Raw genomic sequence first — 15,193 nt, forward strand, 5'->3', positions numbered from 1 at the left:
CAAAAAAAAAAAAAATTCTTAAAAAAAAAATAGAGCGAGCACTAGTGCCAGCAGGTGATGTGGTGGTAAAGGGATTGCTGGATCCCACATAGCCAACTACACAGCTCAAATACCAGACCAGCAGGTTAAAAAAACACACCACGCATGTATGTGCAAGTGCCCAAAATCCTGAGAGGAGAATGAAGGAAAGAGATTGTAGTGTGGCCATCGCTCATGGGGATGCTTGCTCTCTCTCTATCTCGCTCATCTCTTTCTAGTGAGTGCATGCACACACTGGCAAATTTTGAAAGTAATTTAGATTTTCTTCAGTCAAGTATGAATGTTAAAGATATAAGGATAACACTAAATGAATACAAATTGAGTATAGGCCATTAAGCGAGTAGGGGGGAAAAGAATAAAGAAAACATAACTAATTCAGTAAAATACATGATGCAAAAACACAGAAAAAAGAAAACAAACTAAATTAAACAAATTAAACAAGTCTATCAACATATTAAAAAATATAGTAAATATAATAGATTAACTCTCCCTCCTATTAAAATCACAGGTTACCAGATTAAATTCAAAACTAAAATCTAGAAATATGCTATTTAAACAAAAAACACGTTTAGAACATTAAGATTTTAAAAATTGAAATTTAGCATCCAGATACTGGTTGAAGTGAATTGCTTTGCCAGATGCCAGGCTGCCTGTGGTTGTAGGGCCTATGGCTGGACCTGTGGCTCATTCCTTCCCCCACTCACTTTTGGACTTCAGGCTTGTGAAATCTTGGGACTTTAAGACCAACCTGTCTGTGCCTTTGAACTCTCAGGACACTGGCATTTTGGATAGCATGCCTTAGAATCTTTTCTTTACTCCTGAGTAGAAGCTAACCAACTCAGTTTCAGACACACCTGTTCTTTAGAAACAGGGAGAACTTTGGTCACCCAGGATCAGTGAAAACATTACAGGATGCTGATGAGAAACAGGGAAGCAGGGAACCAGCAGTTAGCGTAACGGCTATGTCGCTGGACTCCCACGTAGTCGACCATGGTTCGTGTCCCGGACCCGGTGGCTTAAAACTCACACCGGGTGCGTGTGCGTGTGTGCCCAAGATCCCGAGAGGAGAATGGAGGAGAAGGGATTGCAGCGTGACCATCCCCCCTGGGGGGTGATTTCTCGCTTTCTCTTTCTCTTTCTCTCTCTCTCTCTCTGTCTGTCTGGCGAGTGCACGCGCCCTATAACAAAAAACCTCTACAAAAAATAAAGAAACAGGGAAGCAGAGGAGAAGAGAGATCATCAGTTTTCTACTCCTGCACACCTTTGAATGCTCAGAGATACCTTGAATAATTTAGGGAGGAACATATAGATCACCAAGTGACGAGGAACAATTGCAGAGGCACAAGAAATATGAGCAAGCAACAAAATGCTTCCCCCCCCAGGAAAAACATCAATCCCGCATCATCCACAGACAACACAATGGAACTTGTGGAAATGTCAGATAAGAAATTCCTAATATTTGTAGTGACCAAAATAATTGAGATGCAAGAAAAAGAGACAACTAGCTCCAGGAGATGAGGAAGTCCTTTCTTGGTTTGAAAGAAGAAATAGACACCATAAAAAAAGAATCAAATGGAATTGTTAGGGATGAAGAATGTGATACAGGAAATTAAAACCTCTGTCAAAAGTATTAAAAGTAGATTAGATCACACAGAAGATTGAATCTCAAATGTAGAAGAGAAAATCTCTGACAAAAGCATCAAAATGACTGAGAAAACAACCAATTAAAATGAGGATAATATACTAGAAACACTGGATACCATCAAGTGCCTCAACATCAGGATAATTGGTATCCCAGTAGAGGAAAAAAATAATAAGGGCATTGATAATTTATTTCATGAAATCCTGGAAGAAAATTTTCCAAACCTAGAGGGGCATTCAAATATCCAGACCCAAGAAATACATAGGATCCTCTCCAAGGCACATCATAGCCAGATTGGCAAAAAAACCACTGACAAAGACAAGATGCTAAACTTGGAAGAGGGAAATGTGAAGTTACTTACAAAGGTTATCCCATCAGGTTAACATCAGACCTCCATCAGAAACAATGCAGGCAAGGAAAGAATAGGGAAATAAAGCCAAAGTGTTAAATGAAAAACTATTTCAACTAAGAATACTATACCTGGCAAGATTATCCTTCATATGGGAAAAAAAAAGATAAAAATATTCTCAGATAAACAAAACCTGAAAGAATTTACTGACTCCAGACTAGCTCTTGAAGAGGTTCTGAAGTGAGTCCTATACCAGGAAAACTAAAAAAGTCAGATGGACAGTTATAAGAGGAAAAAAAAAAAAAAGCAAGATAATGGCCCACTTAATGATAGAAACGGGTCTGAAAATATCAATAATAATATCAAAGGTTAACGGATTAAATTATCCAATTAAGAAACACAGACTGGGGAACCAGCAGTTATAGCATAATGGCTATGTCGCTATCTGTTGCCTACAAGAAACTCATCTTATGGATAAAGACATACATAGACTAAATGCGAAGGACTGGAAAAAGATATTCCATACAAATGGAAATCAAAAAGGGCTGGAGTTGCAATACTGATTTCAGACAAAATAGGCTTCAAGACAAAGACTGTAAGAAGAGACAAAGAAGGGCATTATATAATAGTAAATGGGTTAATTCATCGAGAAGATGTAACACTTATAAATATCTATACATCCAACTCAGGAACACCTAAATACATGAAGGAAAGACTGCAGGACTAAAAGGAGAGATAGGGAACAACACTATAATTGTTGGGGATCTCAATACCCCATTATCTCCTTTATGCAAAAATAAGCAGAGACTGAGGATCTAAATGATAATACAAATCGAATGAGCTTGACAAACATCTATAGAACTCTCCACCCTAAGACCACAAAATACACATTTTTCTCACCCAAGCAGGGAATCTTTTCAAAAATTGACCTTATAATAGGACACAAATCAAGCCTTTCCAGATTTGAAGGCATAGAAGCTATATCCAGCATCTTCTCTTACCATGATGGAATGAAACTTGATGTTAATTTCAATAAATACTCTCAAAAATACACAAACACATGGAAATTAAACAACCTGCTTCTGAATGACTTCTTAACTACCAAAGAAATTAAGTCTGAAATCAAAACATTTAGGGAAACAAATGATAATGAGTACACAAGTGCCCACAATCTATGGGATATGGCAAAAGCAGTAATAAGAGGGAAATTCATAGCAATTAGTGTACCTAAGAAAAAGATGGAAAGGTGGCAAATAGACAACCTAACATTATGCCTCAGGGAATTGGAAGAACAACAACAACAAAATGCCAGGCAAAAGGTAATCATAAAGATTTGAGCAGAAATAAATGAAATAGAAAATAAATGAACTGTACAGAACATAAATGAAAGCAAAAGCTAGTTATTTGAAAAGATTAACAAGATTGACGTACCATTAGATAGACTGATAAAGAAGAAAGAAACCAGATAAATCAAATATGTAATGAAACCAGCAACATTACAACAGACATGATAGGAATACAAAACATTATTAGAGGATACTATGAGCGACTATATACCAACAAACAAGAGCTCATAGAGGAGATGGACAAATTCCTAGAAGCATATAATCTACCAACATTGAATCAAGAGGGCAGAGAAAACCTGAACAGACCCATAATAAGCCAAGAGATTGAATCAGTAATAAATAACCTCCAAACAAAGAAAAGTCCAGGTTCAGATGGTTTCAATTCTGAACTCTACAAAACTTTTAAGGAAGAATTAACCCCTATCCTACTCAAATTATTCCTACATATTCAAAAGGAAATAAATCTTCCAAATTCATGTTAAGAAGTTTCCATCATCCTCATTCCCAAAACAGATAAGGACATGACAAAAAAGGAAAACTACAGACCAATATCTCTGATGAATATAGATGTGCAAATTCTCAACAAGATACTTGCAAATTGTATCCAACAACATATAATAAAGATTATTTATCACGACCAGGAGGCTTTATTCCAAGGATGCAAGGGTGGTTCAACATATACAAGACCATAAATATAACACACATATTAATAGAAAGACAAAAACTATATGATCATTTCAACTGATGAGAGAAAGCATTTGATAAAATACAACATCCTTTCATGATTAAGACTCTCAGTAAGATTGGTATAGAAGGGTCATTTTTCAACATAATAAAAGTAATATATGAAAAACCTATAGCTAACATTATATTGAATGGGGAAAAGATAAAAACTTTTCCACTAAAAACTTGGACTAGTCAAGGCTACTCACTTTCTCCACCACTTTTTAATATAGTGCCGGAAGTCTTAGCCAATGCAATCAGAAAAAAAATACATATAAAAGGCATTCAAATAGGCAAAGAAGAGTTGAAAATATCTTTATTTGCAGATGACATGATGGTATACTTAGAAGACCCAAAGGTCTCCATGAAAAAACTTCTCTAAGTAATAAATAGATATAGTAAAGTGTCAGGATACAAAATCAACACCCAAAAATCTATAGCATTTCTATATATGAACAACAAGTGAAGGAAGTAGAGCTGAAGGAAGGAATCCCTTTTACCATAGACACAAAACATATATGATTCCTAGGGATAATCCTGACTAAGGAAGTCAAAGACCTTTACAAAGAAAACTATGAAAATCTTAAAAAAAAAGATATTGAAAATGACATAAAGAGTGGAAGGACATCCCATGTTCCTGAAATGGAAGAATTAACATAATCAAAATGGCAATTCTACCAAATTAATCTACATATTTAACACAATTTCTATTAAAATATCAGAGACAGGGACCAGCAGTTAGCGTAATGGCTTTGTTGCTGAACTCCCATGTAGTTGACCGCGGTTAGCATCCCGGACCCAGTGGCTTAAATTTTACGCTGGGCACGTGGGCGTGCATGCCCAAGATCCCGAGAGGAGAATGGAGGAGAAGGGATTGCGGCATGGCCATCCCCCCTGGGGGATGATCTCTCGCTTTCTGTCTCTCTGTTTCTCTCTGTCTGTCTGGTGAGTGCACATGCCCTATGGCAAAAACCTCTCAAAAAAAAAAAATCAGACATTCTTCACAGATTTATAAAAGACAATCATAGAATTTGTCTGGAATCACAAAAGATCTCATACTGCCAAAGTGATCCTGTGCAAGAAGAGTGGAGTGGGTGGCATATCACTCCCTGGCCCCAAAAATATACTGTAAAGCTGTGATAATCAAAATAGCATGGTATTGGAAAAAAAAAAAAAAAGCCGGACAGGTGGATCAATGGAATAGAACCCCAGAAATAAACCCCAGAGCTTACAGCCAACTGATTTTTGACAAAGGATACCAGTCAATCCATTGGGAAAAGGAAAACCTTTTTAGCAAATTGTGCTGGAAATACTGGGTATCCACCTGCAGAAAGATGAAACTGAATCCCTTTCACCATTAACAAAAATCGACTCAAAATGGAACAAAGATCTGAACCTAAGACCTCAAACTATAAAATTACTCATGGAAAACACGGGAAATTTGGGGGAACATTGGGTTAGACAAAGATTTCTTAAATAAGACTCCCAAAGCACAGGCAATAATCCCTAAAGTAAACAAGTGGGACTATGCCAGATTAAGAAGTTTCTGCACAGCAAAGGCACAGTAATTAGTGTGAATTGACGACCCTCAGAATGGGAGAATATTTTTGTAAAATATGCCTACACAAGAGACTGATAACCAGAATACACAGGGAACTCAAGTGGCTTACCCAAATAAATATGTATAACCCAATCAAAAGATGGGAAAATGAGCTGAACAAAAATCTCTCTAATGAAAACATATGAACAGCAAAAAAGCATATGAGGAAATGCTCAACATCCCTCATCATACGGGAGATGCAGATTAAAATCACAATGAGATACCACTTAACCCCTGTCAGAATGGTAAAGATTAAAAATACAAAAGGTGAAAGTGTTGGCAGGGTTCTGGTGAAAGGGAATCTCTCCTACACTGTTGGTGGAAATGTAAACTGGTTCAGCCACTACGGAAAATAATATGGAGGTTCTTCAAAGATCTACAAATAGAGCTACCATTTGATCCAGCAATCCCACTTCTGGGTATCATATCTGAGGAGAATGTTCAGTCGGAAAAGCACTTGCACATCAATGTTTATTGCAGCATTATTCACAATTGCTAAAACATGGACCCAACCCAAATGTCTATGAACAGATGAATGGATGGAAAAAGTGTGGCACATATACTATTCAGTCATAAAAAAATTTAAAATAAAATTTAAAAAAAGACCCTGGCATTTGATAGAAAGTGGTCTAATATGGAAGATTTATTGCTGAGTGAAGTAAGCCAGGATATGAAAGAAAGATATTGTATGTATCCACTTAATGTATACTGACTATCCACACTTTACTGTAGAGATCGAAATATTGGAAGGCATAAAAGCAATGAAAATAGTAATGGATGATGAAGACAGTGTGGAATGAGGGGGTGAGAAGGGAAGAGTATAAAGAAGGATAGCTAGAGAACAAATAGAGAGGCATGACATTAGTGGGACACAGAAATGGTTTATTACCTGTTGATAACATGTATAGCATTCTCGACTGGACTGGTGTGAGAAGCATTTCATGATGGGTAAATTCTCTTTACAAGTCAAATAATATATAGTGATTCAATGTTTAAAAAAATAAAGAGAATAATAAAAATCTGAAAAAAATTATGAAAAGCTACTTGATGATGATGATGTGGATAGTAATGTCTTTGTCTTGACGGATATGTGTGGTAATCATACTGGAAAAAGAAATGTAATACACTGTAAAGATATATGTGTATTGATGATATATTAAATGTAATATAAAGATTGAAATTTTAAAAAATGGAAAAGACAAATGAGACAAACACCAAAATACAGTGAGTATATACTTCCTGCCTTTTTTTTTTTTTTGAGATTTTTGCTATAGGGCATGTGCACTTGCCAGAGAGACAGAGAGTGAGAAATCATCCCCCAGGGGAGATGACCATGCCACAATCTCTTCTCCTACATCCTCCTCTCTGGATTCTGGACACATTCTCACACATACCTGGTGTGAGTTTCAAGTCACTGGGTTCAGGATTCAAACCATGGTCAGATATGTGGGAGTCCAAGGACATAACCATATGCCATCTGCTGGTCCCAATTATATACATATATACATATTTATGTCTGGCAATATAGATTTCAAGTCAAAAAACATTCTTGGAGTAAATAAGATAGGATGATTTTATATTAACAAGAACATATAAGAGGGGCCAGATGGAGGGTCAGTTGTAACAGAACTAGATCCACATGGGAGAGTCCTGGGTTTGCATCCTGGGTCCTCCCTGAGTACACTGGGTATACACAACTGTGCCCATGATTCAAGTCAGCTGGGACCAGGGCTGATAAAACTCCAGGGAAAAGTGCTTGCTTTCTCTTAGGTCAAAATATGTAGGGAAGAAAAAAAAATCTCTGACTCATTTCATAAACCCATCCTGAACATGTCTATCTCTGATCATATTCTCTTCTCTTCTTATTCACCCCAACCCCTGTTAGAACTTACCAGACTGTGTATCACTTTGTCTTGTAGAGAAAGAGCTCTATTGAGAGACAGCCCTTTCCAATCTTCAGACCTCCTGATGAAGACAGGCTTTGTCACAAACTCCAGAAACCAGATGAACGCGATTGGGCTGTTTTCTTCCTGCCAACACGTCTCTGACTCAACTTTTAATTCTGTATCTTAGAAAAATAAGTCCTCTGTGCTGGGACACTAGGTGTGGAGTTGAGTTCTGGATCATAGAATTTAGTTCTCAAGTCGTTAGTAGCCAAAAATTTATGGAACAAAATCAGGAAGCATTTGATTACATACCTACTACAACACCTTCTTATATTGGAGCAGATACGGTTCTTTGGAAGCCCTACCTATTCCCATACAGAACTAACTAAACATGTTTTTGATTCATGAACTCCCACTAACATGCTGGGACAACTCATTTGGCTCACTAGCTTGTCATTAATGTGCTGAATGTGGGAATGTCAAACCAAGAAAGCCACCTTTGGAGAGGTTCAAGTGCAAAGCCCCTGAGGGGAGTCTCTCTGAACTGCTGTGTACAACATGAATTAATATTCTTAACACCTTGCATAGGGGAAGCCCTAAATCTGAGAGTGCTTGCCTGTAATTGAGATAGGAGTTAGACCCCACTCACAGGTACATATGGCAAGAGCCCCAAAAGGAAATCACTGTGTTTTATTTTTTAAAATGAAATTTCTGTGTTTTTCCCTTATGATAAAGAATGTATGACTCCTTGCTAAAGAGGCAGGAGATGGGGATATTGAACTGACAGACAGGGTAGAGGCCCAAGATGGAGTCACAATGGCTACGTTTTCACAGCCAAAAGCTGGCTGCATGGGCATTCAAAATGACTGTAGCAAAGGGCAACAGTTTCCATTTAGAAGCTTTATTCTAACAAGAAGTATAGAGCACAATGGTCTGCTGACTCCTCAAAGAATAGGGTAATCAATCACTCAAACTACCATGTAACCGGCCTTAGCCTGCGAGGCATGGATGTGGACCTCGAGTGGGAGTGGCGGTGGATTCAGAAAGAACGGACACACGTAGGGAAAAGCAGGGATTGAGTGGAAATCTCTAATGGAGATTGCGAAAGCACGAAGCCATTCCCAGATTTATTCTTTCGTAGACGAATAAGGAAGAGAGAAATGGGAGGTCAAGCCAGGTATTTTTTATTTATTTTATTTATTTTTTTTTATTTTATTTATTTTTTATTTAGAGGTTTTTGCAGGGGCATGTGCGCTTGCCAGACAGACAGAGAGAAACAGAGAGACAGAAAGCGAGAAATCACCCCCCAGTGGGGATGGTCACGCCGCAATCCCTTCTTCTCCATTCTCCTCTCGGGATCTTGGGCACGTATGCACACGCGCCTGGCATGAGTTTTAAGCCACCGGGTCCAAGACACGAACTGCAGTCGACTACATGGGAGGCCAGCGACATAGCCATTACGTTAACTGCTGGTCCCCCAGGTATTTTTTACTGTTGACTGCAGCTGTGGAGTATCTCACGTCCCATGGTTCTAGACAAGTCTCTCCTGGCCTCCTCTGGCCGACACTCGGCTTCCTTTCATTTACACTGCAGGGTGCAACAGTAGATGATGTCTTTGTTAGAGCTTTTGCTTGCCCTCCAGCGTCAGCACAAGGACCATATCTACGTTAAGGGTCACTAGTAGCTTGTCCAGATCTGGCTGCTCCCGACATGTAACTATTTTCTCTTTTCCTCTTTTTTTATTTTTTTCTTATATTTATTTATGTTGTCTTAGTAGCATGAATACTTCAAAATTAAGTTTAAGTAACATCAATAAAGAATACGTCAACAATTGGGATATTCTTATGCACACAGCCAATGAATGGCATTCAAGAAAAAAACAACAAAATCCACAAAATTCATTGTTTACCAGGCCAGAATGTGATGTAGCAGTTACATTGCTGGACTCCCACATGGCCAACTGCTGTTCGAATCCTGGATCTGGTGGCTTGAAACTCACGCTGGCCACGTGTGCATGCATGCCTAAGATCCCAGAGGGAAATGGAGGAGAAGGGATATAGCATGACCCTGGCTTGAGGAGGGTGATTTTTCTCTCTCTCTCTCCCTCTCTCTCCCTCTCTCTCTCTCTCTCTCTCTGCCCCCTGCTCCCCTGCTCCCCTGCAAGTGCACATGCCCTACAGCAAAAAACTAAAAAAAAAAAAAAAAAAAGAATTATTTATGGATTAAAAAAAAAACACATCCAGAATTTTCTACTGACCGGGCAAGCAGGTGGCATAGTGGTTAAGTGCACTGGACTCCCACATGGCCAACCACAGTTTGAGTCCTGGACCTGGCAGCTTGCTTTCTCACTTTCTCTCTCTCTCTATCTCTCTCTCTCTCCCGCTCCCTCTCTGGTCAAATAAAATAAATAAATAAAAAATATAGTTAAGAGGCCCAACAGGTGGTGTGGTGGTTAAGGCACTAGACACTCCCATATGGCGGACCACAGTAGAGTCTTGGACCTGGTGGCTTGCTTTCTCACTTTTCCTCTCTCCTCCTCTGTGTGTCTCTTCTGGTCAAATTAAAACAAATGAATGAATAAGAAAAATCGAAAAAATAATTATTTAAAGAATAGATAAATAAAGTTAAATAAAATAATTATTTGGGGCCAGCAGATAGCTAATGGCTATGTTGCTGGACACTCATGTCGTCAACTGCAGTTTGAGTCCCAGACCCGGTGGCTTAAACTCATGCTGGACGCATGTGCGTGCATGTCCAAGAGGAGAATGGAGGAGAAGGGATTGTGGCATGGCTATCCTCCCGGGGGATTGATTTCTCGCTTTCTGTCTCTCTGTCTCTCTCTGTCTTTCTGGTGTGCACATGCACCCTATAGCAAAACCTCTCCAAAAATAATAATAATTCTTTTAAAAAAATTTTTTTCTACTGACCAAAATGTCCTTTTCCCAAGCTTCCATGTTTTAGAGCACAGTTTATTATTTCATATAGAGGAAGTTATTAAACTTGGTAAAAGGATCTTGGGGACTGAAGGTCCCCAAGTTCACTCTATTATCACATGTCTCTAGGCTGCACGAGGTCATAGTCATGTAACTAGGCCCACTTCCTGGTTGGAGAGCCAAACCATTGCTCAGAGTACCAAACACCCCTTGCCACCAGCTCATCTTCAGCAACCCATTTCGGACTCACACACACACTCCACACCCCATACCCCTGCTTAGGAGCTCTTAACAAACTCCACTCTTCCTGCCCGCCTCTGTGCCCATGTGAGTATAGGACAAGAACCAACCTAGGTGTTGGAGCTGATCACCTAGCACTCTCATGTCATGTTTGCCAGTTCAAAGAACACACCCGGAGTTTCAGCAGAAGACATGAATTTAGAACTTGCATAAGCAGGACCAGTTGCTCCCCTGATGCCAGGTGGAGAACCTGCTGCCCCGTCAGGGGCGCAGGCTTAGGTTACATACAGTAAGACCAAAGCAGTCGCAGATCAACTAAAGAGCAACGCAGATTCCCTGTCGTCAAGATGGCTCTGGTTTGGACATTGTTTGAAGGAGACAGTAAAAGGCTAGCTATCAATGAGTAGAAGCAGCATAGTGTCTCTGGCTTAGTGCCATAATCTTGCCGTGTTCGTGTGGGAGCCCTATGCATATTTCTGGAACAGCCCCGGCGGTGGGCCAGTTCCGTGAGGCGAAGGTAATGATCATGAGAAGTTTATGATTTCTGCTGTGGCCGGCAGCTGGATCTCAAGGAAGACAGGACAGTAAGGGGGAAGAGGGCTCAGTGTGTGGCGTCCACTCCCATACCTCCTGTGTGAAGTACTGTGCATATATTATTGCAACCCAATCCTGCAATGATCTTTATTTTAAAGATAAAGGAGGAGATTTTTAAAAAGACATAAATCATTGCCTAAAATCTATGCCCTAAATCTTGCTTGCAGGATTTGAAGCTCCTATAGGAGAGAAACAGGTATAAACACAGATTGCCTCACCTGTCAGATATGCATAATATCCCAGAACTGGTACTCCTAGCAGCAGCATTTCTTTCAGTAGGCATATTTCGAAATGCCTTTATTTTACTTTTGTTTCCTTTCAGTATCCATAGAAATCCCACGTCCACCCTTTTATACCTTGGGACTCTGATGTGTCTTCCACGGGGGCTCGGCTCAGAGTTATTCTTTTAGGTAACAGACATAAGCAAGGAATCAGGCCTGCTCCCTCCATCCAGACAGAAAAGTCACAGCATGTAGTTAATATTCCTGCAGAAACATTATCAGCCATTCCCCCTACAGGCCCTCAGAACTAAACTCCTGCTTGTCTTACCGAAGGTTAACATGAGCACTAGGGCAGAGTATGTCCTTAAGGTACCTGTGCTCACATTGCAAGTATTAGCATTGTGGTTTTGACCACGCACGCACACCAAGCTTTCATGATGCATTCTGGGGAAACACATGCCCAGAAGTGTGTAGGTTTGTGTAAAACCCTGGTTGTCAATCAAAGTTGACCCTTTGACCAGAAGAAAGAGGTTATCCAGGAGAGGGAACCAAGGCCATCATAAAAGAAACCCACCCAAGGGTCAGCCAGTGGCATGGTGGTTAAGGTGGTTGGATCCTACATGACTGACTACAAGGTTCAAGTCCCAGACCCAGTGACTTGGAAAATGCACATGTACATTTGTACCCAAAATTCCAAGACACAAATGGAATACAAGTGGGTGGCATGGCCATCACCCTTGGAGGGTGCTTTCTTTATCACTCTCACTCTCTCACTCTCTTTCTCTCTCTCCAGTGAGTGTACATGCTCTATAATGAAATTTTTTAAAAAGGGAAAAAGAAAGAATCCCATCCAAATAACTCCAGTGCTGGCTGGCAAATCTGACTCCAGCCAGCCCACTCTCCCTTCTTGAGATGTTCTTTGCATCACTTACTCAAACAAGGTTTCTATACCATTGTGTCTGCTTATCTGCTGCTGTCTGTTTTCTGTTCTTTGTTGGTGGACACCAAGAACCAAGGACTGCAATCACATTGCATAGAAGTTAGTTAGACAGCTAAGAAGGGCACCAGAAAAGCCATGATAGAAAGATGATGAGAAGGTCATGCAAAACCAGCTTCGTTAGAAATTTCTTGGGGCCAGCAGGTGGCATAATGGTTGTCACTGGACTCCACATGGCCGACCAAGATTTGAGTCCCAGACTTAGTGTTCTTTTGTTTTGTTTTTGTTTTTTTTTTTTCTTGTTTTGTTTTTTGGAGCGGTTTTTGCTATAGGGCACGTGTACTTGCCAGAGAGATAGAAAGTGAGAAATCATTCCCCCTAAGGGAGGATGGCCACACCGCAATCCCTTCTCCTCCATTCTCCTCTTGGGCTCTTGGGCACGCACACATGCACGCCTGGCGTGAGTTTAAGGCACCGGGTCCGGGACCCAAACTGTGGTCAACTACATGGGAGTCCAACAACATAGCCATTACACAAACTGCTGCTCCCCCAGACTTAGTGGTTTTAAAATCATGCCAAATGTGTGAGCATGCATGCCCAAGATCCCAGAGAGAGAATGGAAGAGAAGGGATTGTGGCATGGCCATCCCCTCTTAGGGGAGATTTCTCACTTTCCCTCTATCTCTGTCCCCCCACGCACACTCTAAAAAAGATGGAAAGAAATACATTTAGTTTCCTTTTCCTTAGTGCTTGCCCTTGAGGGTGGACTCCCAATGAAACCAGCAATTGTAACTTCCCCCACGGATCATACACAAGACAAAGACAGACGCTAAAACTTATAGGTAGGATATAGGTCCAAAACGGAATAAGATGGAGACACAACAGCCCAGCAACAACTCAGCTCTCGCTAAACTGCTTGCTCACAAGAAAGGGCCTGCAGCAGTGACTCAGTGATTAACCCAGGCAGCATGACCTGAAACAAATATTAGGACTCAAGATTTTTCCAGGCCCCGTCACATTCTGAAAAGACGACGATTTTTATGGTCCAGTGCTTATAGATAGTCTCATGATCTTCATACCCACTCCAAAATTACAGAAATAACTGGCCCCATCTAGCATGTGACCTCAGCTCAAGGAGAATTATGCACAAACCTCTTTCCAGAACAAGCCCAGACAAAGCCCTTCCTGACCAAGACAAAAATCCCTTTCCCCAGCTCTTCAGCAACCCATTTGGGACCCACTGCCTGCTTGAAAGTTCTGTTCTTCCGTCCCTCTCCTAATACACTCCACTTTGCTATCCGCTCTCTGTCCACAAGCCTGATTTCTCGTGAGCCATGGACAAGAACTGCTATCATCTCCTCCATCGATGTGGTGGGGAAAGAGAGAGAACGCTCTGGTATCTCTTCCTGAAAGAACACTAATCCCATCATGGGGGACCTGCCCTCATCACTTCATTTTGTTTCCATCAAACTAAGTCCAGCTGCTTCTACTCATGATCAATGAAACGAGAGGCAGAAGCTGGAGAAGAGGCTTATTTCTGCAGCCAGTTACAGGGAGACAGGCCCAGCATCATCAAACTGTCTCAAACAGCTCAGCTCTTCTCAGAACGTAAAGACGCAAGATGCGAACTTGTGCAAATCATTCCTCACCACGATCAGAGTCCATTGCTTTCCTCTGAGTAATTATCCTGATTCCTGTTATTCTTCAAATACCCATGCCTGGTTTCTCACCCGACCATTCCTCAAACAGAACTTCTTATGACTCAGCACCTGGTCGGGGTATTTTCCTTAGAGGGCTTTCTTGATTTCAAAATGGCTAAGGTCCTGCTAGGCCTCAAACTGGCCTGCTTCAATTTAATCCTAATGACCTCCCAAAGGCCCCAGTTGCAAATACCAGCACATTGAGGGTTAGGGTTCCAACACAGGAATTTGAGGGAGACACAATTAGACCGTAACAAAGAGGAAAACCAAATGTAAGCCCTGAGCTGCTGTGGGGCCACAGCCCAAAATCAAGATGTTGGGGGCCAGCAGATGGAGAGTGGTAGGGGGCCTTCCAGGACAAAAGATAAAGGGACATGCTTAGAATGTACTTACACATGTGCAGCCTGTGTGACCTTGTAGCCCTGTCCCCATAGCAACTTAGCAACTCTTAGTGACCTCCTGGCCCTGATGGCAACCTAACAGCTTTGAGAGACAGAGAAACTAAAACAGGAAGACCTCCAAGAAATTTGAGGCTCAGCCTTTGGATGTGAATCCAAAGCCGGTGCTAGCACATGAACATTGCTGTTTTCCTGCAAAAGTCTTGGTGTTCACTCTCTCTCTCACCAAATAGCCTGCAACAGTAGTGGTTACATCGCTGGACTCCCCACCTGGCTGGCAACAGCTCGAATCGCAGACCCAGTGGTTCCTGTACCAGTGTACCCAAGATCCCAGGAGGAAAATGGAGGAGAAGGGATTGCAGCACGGCCATCCCACACACCCCCTACCACCACCTGCACCCGGGGTGGGAGGGTTTGACTTCTCACTTCCCTGCTCCCTTTCTCTTTCTCTTTCTCTCTTCCAGAGAGCGCACACACTCTAAGGCAAACACCTGAAAAAAAAAGAGAAAGAAAGAAAGAAAGAAAGAAAGAAAGAAAGAAAGAAAGAAAGAAAGAAAGAAAGAAAGAAAGAAAGAAAGAAAGAAAG

This window comes from Tupaia chinensis, unplaced genomic scaffold (assembly GCF_000334495.1).
Source record: "Tupaia chinensis unplaced genomic scaffold, TupChi_1.0 Scaffold000513_1, whole genome shotgun sequence".
Taxonomy (NCBI): domain Eukaryota; kingdom Metazoa; phylum Chordata; class Mammalia; order Scandentia; family Tupaiidae; genus Tupaia; species Tupaia belangeri.